Here is a 9,341-nt window from a genome sequence, read left to right on the forward strand (position 1 = left end):
ATAGCTACTGAATTATTGTAAATAGCAGCAGCAACTTTGCGGTGGGGTGCCTGTTTACTCTCAGCTCAGCTTCCTCCACGGCTTACACGGCACGACGTGACGGTAGTTGGTCTTTTATGTCCCTCAAACGAACCGGCACCGGATGGAATGTCAATTGTAACGATTCCAAGCCTTTAACTTGTTTGCTCTCGAAGTCAACCGAAGATTACCGGGGTCTGGTTGACATTCGTGACGTTTAAAGGGGATGCTCCCGATCAGAACCGGACTGCTTTGTTGAGCAATGTTGACGTGCTTGCGGTTGGGAATGTCATTTTGTTTATTATTTGCATTCAAATTATGTATCTTCAACATCTACACTTCGGGGATTTTATTTCCGCCAATCCGGCGTCACAAAACGATGGGGCAAGCCATTTTCCCACAATCCGGATCCGGCAGTACATCAACCTAAGCTCACTTAACTCTCCGGTAAGTGAGAACCAACGAGTGTCACTAAATGAACCGGTGATTCCGCTGAATTATTGATGGCTCAAACATTTATCTCTCACTTTCTCTCTCTCTACTTGCCCGTGAGCTCATTTATTTCAATCCACTGCGAAGAAGACGGAGCTAAACCAGGTCGTAAAATTTGCTCAATCATTAATCCATCTTCCAGGATAGAGCACCGTGGCAAAGTGCTGCAGGACAACTTCCGAGCAGCAAACTACAGAAATCGCAAGACACGGTCGAACGTCAGGAACGTTGCGATGGTGTGTTTGGCAGCTTGCTGTCTCTATGTGACACGGTTTCTCAAGTGATTAGCTGAACCGGTAATTAATTCAGAGCTCTATTAGCAAAATGCTACACGACACACCAATGTAAATATAAATACGAATCTAACTGGCACTAGAATAGGGTTGCCATCTGCATTGGCCTCGCCCGACAGTGTCGGGTCTAGAAGAAATATGCCAGTCCGAAGTACGACAGTCGTTTGCTAGTGACCCTAATATCAGAGATCAGCGAAAAGAAAAATCGTAAATCTGGCACTGCTTGCATTTTCAAAGGTTGATTTTTTAAGAGGTATAGGATTTCATTTTCAAAACAAACACAACAAATTTGAGAAGAGTGATGAAATCTTTAATGGAATCGATAGAACGATCAATATAATTTAATATTTGAAGATGATATTTAATATTTGAAGATGATTTCATTTCATGGCCGCGGCTCCGCTTTAGATGGTTCATGAACAAGGTCCAATTTTGACACACTTTCTACAACATATCGGACGGTATTTCACAAATAATGTCACCGGCTCATAATCCACACCAAACAGTGAGTTTTTTTGGGATGCATTGGTAGCTCTTGCAATACTTCTGGCTGGTCTTCACACCAGATGTGACAATTTTGACGTATCCATTCAACCAGAAATAAGCTTCGTCACTGAACACAATTTTTTCATATAAAATTGAATCTTCCTCTAACTTTGTCAGCGCCCATTCATGATTAAACTGAACAAGTTTGACAACCACACAAGACACGATTCACGCGTGATCTGTCAAAAACAGTGCTGCCAAAAAGTAAACCAGCAAAACAAAACACCTTTTATTTGTGTGCAAGTGACGTTTCGAATGGTCCATTTTGTTTGCTTGTAAAGTATAACATTTGTAGTAAAATATAAAGTATTTCATCAGTTTTGCTAAAATTCAGTGAGAACACAGCAAAAACCTGTTTTAATGTGATGATGCCTACAATATAAGACTTCGATTTAACTGAATTGCATTACAAATAGCTGTATAGTATTTGCCTGTAAAATTGCCCTAGATCTACAACAAGATAGACAAGGAATCACGGAACAATCACTTTATTGCATTTCGGGATAGATGAAAATCAAAACCATCGGAGCAACTATTAAATAAACGACACGATGAATGTCGAAATTGACCAACCGTAAGAGATCGACGTCAGTTTGGTAATGAGGTGACCAAACAATAGCTACATATTCGAGGATTGACCGGACCAGTGCACAATAAAGGGCTTTTAAGCAGTGTATGTTACGAAAACTTTTTGCAATGTTAAACATAAAACCTAAGAGTTTGGAAGCCTTTGAAATTACGTAATCGACGTGGTTCTTGAAATCAAGTTTGCTGTCTAAGATTACTCCTAAGTCTTTCACAAACGATTCACGTTTGAGAACACTTTGCGAGAGGTTGTAGTCATACAAAATGAGCGCTTTCGGGAGAAGGATATAACGGAACATTTGGAGGCATTCAGTACCGTCCTGTTGACATGACACCATTTTGCAAAAGCATCAAGTTGAGCTTGAAGAAAGCATGCGTCATCCAGACCATTTATTAAATGGTATAGTTTGGAATCATCAGCGAATGATAGCTTGAAACATTTTACAGTGAAGTTGAGATCGTTGAGATAGAGTAAAAATATGAACGGTCCTAAATGATTTCCTTGAGGAACTCCAGAACTAACAGCAAATGGTGTTGTTATCCTGTTTCCTATTTTCACAGACATCTCACGACCAGTTAGATATGACTGCATCCATTCCAGTAGAGCACCATTAAAGCCAAGTCTGTCAAGTTTGGCTATTGCTATTTGATGGTGTATTTTATCAAACGCTGCCGTGAAATCAGTGTAAATTGCGTCGACCTGTTTGCGTGATTGTAGGGATCGGATGATAAATGAAGTGAAGGATATTAAATTTGTAGATGTTGATCGTTTAGGCATAAATCCGTGTTGCGTTTCAGATATGTAGTCGTTTCCATATGTGGGTTAAAAAGTCAAGAATATTTTTTTCAAATAACTTTGAGACAGGCCAAAGTGAAGCAATTCCGCGATAGTTAGTTATGTCGGATTTGTTGCCTTTTTTAAACACTGGGAAGATATATGACTTCTTCCAGGAATCGAGGAATAGGAGACTGTTCAGGCATCTTTTCAATACTATTGAAGGAATACCATCTGGCCCAGCGATAGTAGAACATTTCAACCTGGAACAAGCCGTATTAATCATAGTCGTTGTGATAAGAGGGTGAGGTCCAATAGGGGAACGACGAGGAACGTTAATGACTGGTTCGGATACCTGATCGCTGTTGAGGACTTCTTTAGAGAAAACGCTACTGAAGTGCCTTCGAAATAGATTACTAGGGTTGATGACTGAAGGTCACCGAGTGCCATATGAGTTGCTAATCCAATTTCCTTAGTATTCTCAGCGGTATTCTTGAAAAAACTGATCATTGAATAGAAACAGGAAAGTTTGTTTGGGCGCAAACTAACTAAGCTGAGCTGAAGTAGATCGCCCGTAGTTGCACTCCGTGATTGACCTAATGAGTGAAAATGTACAATGAATCAAGAAAATGAAGCTGAATCATTTTCACTGTACATAACCACTCACTTCTAACTTTTTTTATTAAACGATCAATAACGACGCTGGCTACGACCAAAGGCTGACTGCTAAGGGAAAGGAAGGAATGTTAGTCCGAAACTCGTTGTTTCTAGAGACCGCGGGTACCACTGTATTTCCACGTGCATCACGGGATAGGAGATTTGTTAGTAAAGAAGGAAAGAGATCCGAATATGTTATGGTAAACAATATGATCTCCACAAAACCTAATTTTCGATACTCAGGAGAAATATAATAAGTAAGAAAAATATAAAATATCTCCAAGGAACGATCTCACCAGTATCCCTTTTCTCCAACTCGCTCTGCAGTCAACAACGCGAGATGAAACACGACCACTGAAATAATAAAACAAAAACACTCGCGAATGGGTCCTTTGCAAAACAAACCCTAGACCTTCAGTCTGAATGACACGATCGACTTGTAAACTTTCACACATTCCATAGAAATCCGACAACGCCGACAATGACATGCAGACGGCGCTTCGATCGGTTACCAGGTTAACATCGTTGAATTTTGGGGCGGTAAATTCTCAGTTTCCGCCGTTTGAGCAACTATAGATTCGTGGATCAACAATATTCAATAAATAGCACTCACACCGCTAAACCCACACCTGCCATATCTGCACTATCACTAAAAATAACTGTTTTAACCAAATTTTTAACTATACGTATCAAATAACATGTTGAAATTATACTTTTTTGAGAGCAACACCAGGATACCGTATTGCACTCCCAGTGATGCCAACCCTCGTTTGGCTGCAAACTAACAAAGCCTCAAAAATTATTCTCGAACCAAAATCAGAAGACTTTTTTCAGTTTTTTGCAACATCTGTCTAAGTGACGATTTGAAATTTTAAACCTTACACTCCCTGTAGTTCTGGATTACCCTTTATTTGGGCATTTGGTATGTGAAAATCGGCTGAGCCGTCGCCGAGGAAAGTGAGTGTGTTCTGTTTTGGAGTTTTTTTTGTCACAATTTCAAAGGACTAGGTATATCCGAAGCCAATTCATATGGTCAGTAACTTACATGACCTACAGATTGTAACAGTTTTGAGTCTAATGTTAAAGATGTTTTCCCTCGTTTGCATCGTCGCACTACACGACGCACAGTGGCTCGAATCAATAAAAACGTGGACATAAATCAGTAGCTGCCAAACCGTTCTTTTAATGCATATAGTTGCTTTGAAGAAATTATTTACAAATATATACCGCGTAATTTGATCCTATCATTAATTGCTCATGGCCTACTTTTTTTTTTTAAATAATTAACTTTGTCAAATATACCAAAAGACTAGGTCGCACCGTTTCGGATATACAAAGCGTTTTTATGGCAACCCCCTTAAAATCAGTTTTTTATTCATAAATTTTTTCGAGTTATTTTGTTATACATACTTTGTTTGGAATAATTTTAGAATTTATAAAATCGCATATTTTTGTTGAAGATAGTGCATAGCTTTGTTCTTTCCTGGCAAAGTTATGCAAAATTTTACCTTTTTTTTACCTAGGATAAAACCTTGCACTGAAGCGAAATATGCAACTTTATGCAGCTGATTTTTACAAAATTTGTAGGGAAAGATATGCCCAATATTATAAAAAAAAATCTGAGTGGATGGAACTTTTTTTAGGCCTTTTCAAAGTTAGTGAATTATGATAACCTCCTTAAAACTAGTTTTCTAATCATAACTTGTTTCAAGTTATTTTTTAATCCTTACTTTGTTTGGAATAGTAGAAGAAAATATAAAATCCCATAATTTTGTAGAAGGTAATGCATAGGTTTATTCTTTTCTGGAAAAGTTACACATAATTTTACCTATTTTTACCTTGAAAACCTTGTACCGAAGCGAAATATGCAACTCAGTGCAGCAAACTTTAATAATACTTATAAGAGAACATATACCTTATCCAATTTATTTTCCAATGAGAATATCTTGAGCACTCTTCGTGTGACTCATTTCCACTATGGCCATGCTGAAACCATGAATGGGTTAAGAAACGGAGGGCGTCACGCGTCTGCTATTTCTGTAACTCACTTTTGCAGTGAGCATTGCCCGATCAACATCTCGTCTTAAAAATCGTGTTGCTTCGCGATAACTCAATTTATTTACACGTTTAAACATGAAATCTCTTCGTTAAGGTTTGTACTTTAACAATACTTTATCATATTTTGTCTAGAAAACATTTTTCCATTTTTTTAATATGTGTTGAAGTTTTGATAATTTTTCGGATTTTCAATAATTAAAACTAAATTTTAAAAGGCCTAAGATTGCATCTAGTTCTACTTAGATTTATTCTAATTTTGTCAATTGTAAAAAGTAACAAAATAAAAATCGCAACAATTTGCTTAAGTTGCGCGTACAAGCATGAACTTGTTTATGCGTGTTTACGCGCGTCCAGACTGGTAGTCGGAAATAGGATAGAAATATCTTTCATATATTTGCATACGTGCATAGCATGTATAGATTTTGAGATGACAAAATTATTTTTTTTCGAAATCGGTACTACCCCTTTAACAAAAATTAAGGTGCTACTTTCAAAAGAAGCGTTATATAATTTTGTAAAACTTCTTCGAAGACACGTTAGCTCTTAAAAATCAGTGAAAGTCTGTACAGACTTGTGACCGTCTTTTCCCAGTTTTGGACCACTGTGCGCCCTCTGTTTCTTAACCATTCATGGTTTCAGCATGGCCATAGTGAAAATGAGTCACACGAATATTACTCAAGATATGCTCATTGGAAAAAAAATTTGATAAGGTACATGTTCTCCTATAAGTATTATAAAAAGTTTGCTGCATTGAGTTGCATATTTCGCTTCGGCACAAGGTTTTCTAACTAAGAAGTAAAATTATGCATAAATTTTCCAGAAAAGAATAAACTTATGCATTACCGTCTACAAAATTATGAAATTTTCTATTTTCTACAATTATTCCAAACGAAGTATGCATAAAAAAATAACACGAAACAAGGTCTGACTAGAAAACTAGTTTTAAGGGGGTTGCCATAATTCAGTAATTAAAACTAACTTTGAAAAGACCTAAAAAAAAAGTTCCACCGAGTTCCACTTAGATTTTTTTTTATGATATTGGGCACATCTTTTCCTACAAATTTTGTAAAAATCAGCTGCATAAAGTTGCATATTTCGCTTCGGTGCAAGGTTTTATCCTAGGTAAAAAAAAAGGTAAAATGTTGCATAACTTTGCTAGGAAAGAACAAACCTATGCACTATCTTCAACAAAAATATGCGATTTTATAAATTCTAAATTTATTCCAAACAAATTATGCATAACAAAATAATTCGAAACAATTTATGAATAAAAAACTGATTTTAAGGGGGTTGCCATAAAAACGCTTTGTATATCCGAAACGGTGCTACCTAGACTTTTGATATATTTGACAAAGTAAATTATTTTTAATAGTTTTAAAACTTTGTAGAAGAAAAAAAGTTTCTATCTTTTCAGAAAAAAAGTTATGGTTACATATTTTGTCAAAGTAGGCCATGAGCAATTAATGATAGGATCAAATTACGCGGTATATATTTGTAAATAATTTCTTCAAAGCAACTATATGCATTAAAAGAACGGTTTGGCAGCTACTGATTTATGTCCACGTTTTTATTGATTCGAACCACTGTGCGACGGCTTGAAATTTCAAACATTCATCACCCTTTAATTTCGGGTGTCAGATCTAGATCAAATTGAACAGTTCTTTAAAGAACCTTGAGCCCTAACATTTGATTCCAATTTTGAGCAAATCGGATCAGCTGTAGCGAAGAAAATTTAATCAGTTCCATTTTGGAGTTTAGACGTTACTCGAAAGTGTAACGAAATTAATCCAGATTAGATTTCTTAATAACTGTTTTCTTATTTGAGTTTTTCCTCTCTTTTTTTCATGAAACGAATGAAAGAAGGTGTAAAACTGGTATTAATACCACGTTGTTTACGAAAACATTGTTTAAATAGTGAATAAATAGGTCCAAATACGAAACATCAAAATCAGCCGAATCTAAAAATATACCCTGTGGCCATCAAGGGATGCGGACAGTACCGTAAAGTGGTAGGTTTTTTGCTATTTTCCCGTTTCAAATTAAATTTTCTTGGGAACGGTGCAGAATGTAGAAAAACCCACCTGACAATGTCTTCGAAATTTCGATGAGAATATTCTGTGAAATTTTCAGAATGATTCATTGAGTTTAGCGGTCGTGTTGTATTTTTTTCTGACTGAAGAACTGCATCGAATATCTCGGCTTTGAAAGTTGAATATTTTTTCATTGTTCATTGGAATCCATGTAATGTCCAACCCATACGATAGATTAATGTGATAAAACTTCTCATCAAAATAATAAAATGTATGCTGGTAACCCGGTACAGTTTGCTCATATACGAGAGAGTACAAGAGAAATACGATGCGCAAAGGGAATTGAGCGAGCCACGTGGTCGATTTAAAACTCAACACGCGACCCTCTGTCCTCAGACCTTAATGATAATTTTAATTTTAATGATAAAAGTTCAACGAAACTGAATTGTTACTTGATCAATGCTTTAGTGTTGATAAAAAGTAGATTAGTTCTATAATATGAAGCTAGTCTAAATTTAGCAATATTTGTCGGTAATACGGAAGTAAAATGAATTACCGACGCAATTTTGGTTTTCCATTTACTTCAAAATTTTCGAAAAACAACATTGCCACTATTGTTCAACCTAATCACACTGTTAACATGCTGCTGCGTTATCCATTGGTAATATATACATAATAAAAACTATAATGCTATTGGAGTAATTTTCGAAAACAATGTGTCAAGTAACAAGTTCATTGACAGCTCCAGGTACAGTGTGCGAGTTAAGCAGCCAGGGAGTCATAGGTTCGAACCCAAACAAAGGAAATATTCTATTCAGATTGGAGCAATAAAAACATACAATATAAAAGGAACACGCTATAAATTTGATTTTTATTTGTAAAGCATTATTAAGGCACTGAACTGCCATCTCGTGCCTAGCAGTTCAGCTTAAACCGCTAAGCAGACGCAAAGTTTGCACTAACAGATCGGCTGAAAAGTTCGTATCGTTTCTAGGAGAGGGCGCCACTAGAATTAAATCCATACCATTTTCAGTTAGTACCAACCTTCAAAAGATACGTGTATAAATTTGACAGCTGTCTGATTATTAGTTTGTAAGATATTGCATTTTGAGTGTAGCTACTTTTGTTATTGTGAAAAAAAATGGAAAAAAAGGAATTTCGTGTGTTGATGAAACACTACTTTTTGATGAAAAAAAGTGCCGCCGATACCAAAAAATGGCTTGATGAGTGTTATCCAGACTCTGCACCGGACGAAGCAACAATTCGTAAGTTGTTTGCAAAATTTCGTACTGGTCATATGAGCACCGAAGACGATGAACGCAGTGGACGTCCAAAAGAGGCTGTTACCGATGAAAACGTGAAAAAAATCCACAAAATGATTTTCAATGACCGTAAAGTGAAGTTGATCGAGATAGCTCACACCCTAAAGATATCAAAGGAACGTGTTGGACATATTATTCACGAATATTTGGATATGAGAAAGCTTTGTGCAAAATGGGTGCCGCGTGAGCTCGATCAAAAACAACAACGAATTGATGATTCTGAGCATTGTTTGGAGCTGTTATATCGAAATAAAACCGATTTTTTTGTCGATATATAACAATGGACGAAACATGGCTCCATCACTTCACTCCGGAGTCCAATCGACAGTCAGCTGAGTGGACTGCACGCGATGAACCGAACCCAAAGCGTGGAAAGACTCAACAATCGGCCGGTAAGGTTATGGCGCCTGTATTTTGGGATTCGCATGGTACAATTTTCATCGACTACCTTGAAAAGGGAAAAACCATCAACAGTGACTATTATATAGCGTTATTAGAGCGTTTGAAGGACGAAATTTCAAAAAAACGGCCTCATTTGAAGAAGAAAAAAGTTTTGTTTCATCAA

The sequence above is a fragment of the Malaya genurostris genome, chromosome 3 (genome assembly GCF_030247185.1).
Source record: "Malaya genurostris strain Urasoe2022 chromosome 3, Malgen_1.1, whole genome shotgun sequence".
NCBI classification, from domain to species: domain Eukaryota; kingdom Metazoa; phylum Arthropoda; class Insecta; order Diptera; family Culicidae; genus Malaya; species Malaya genurostris.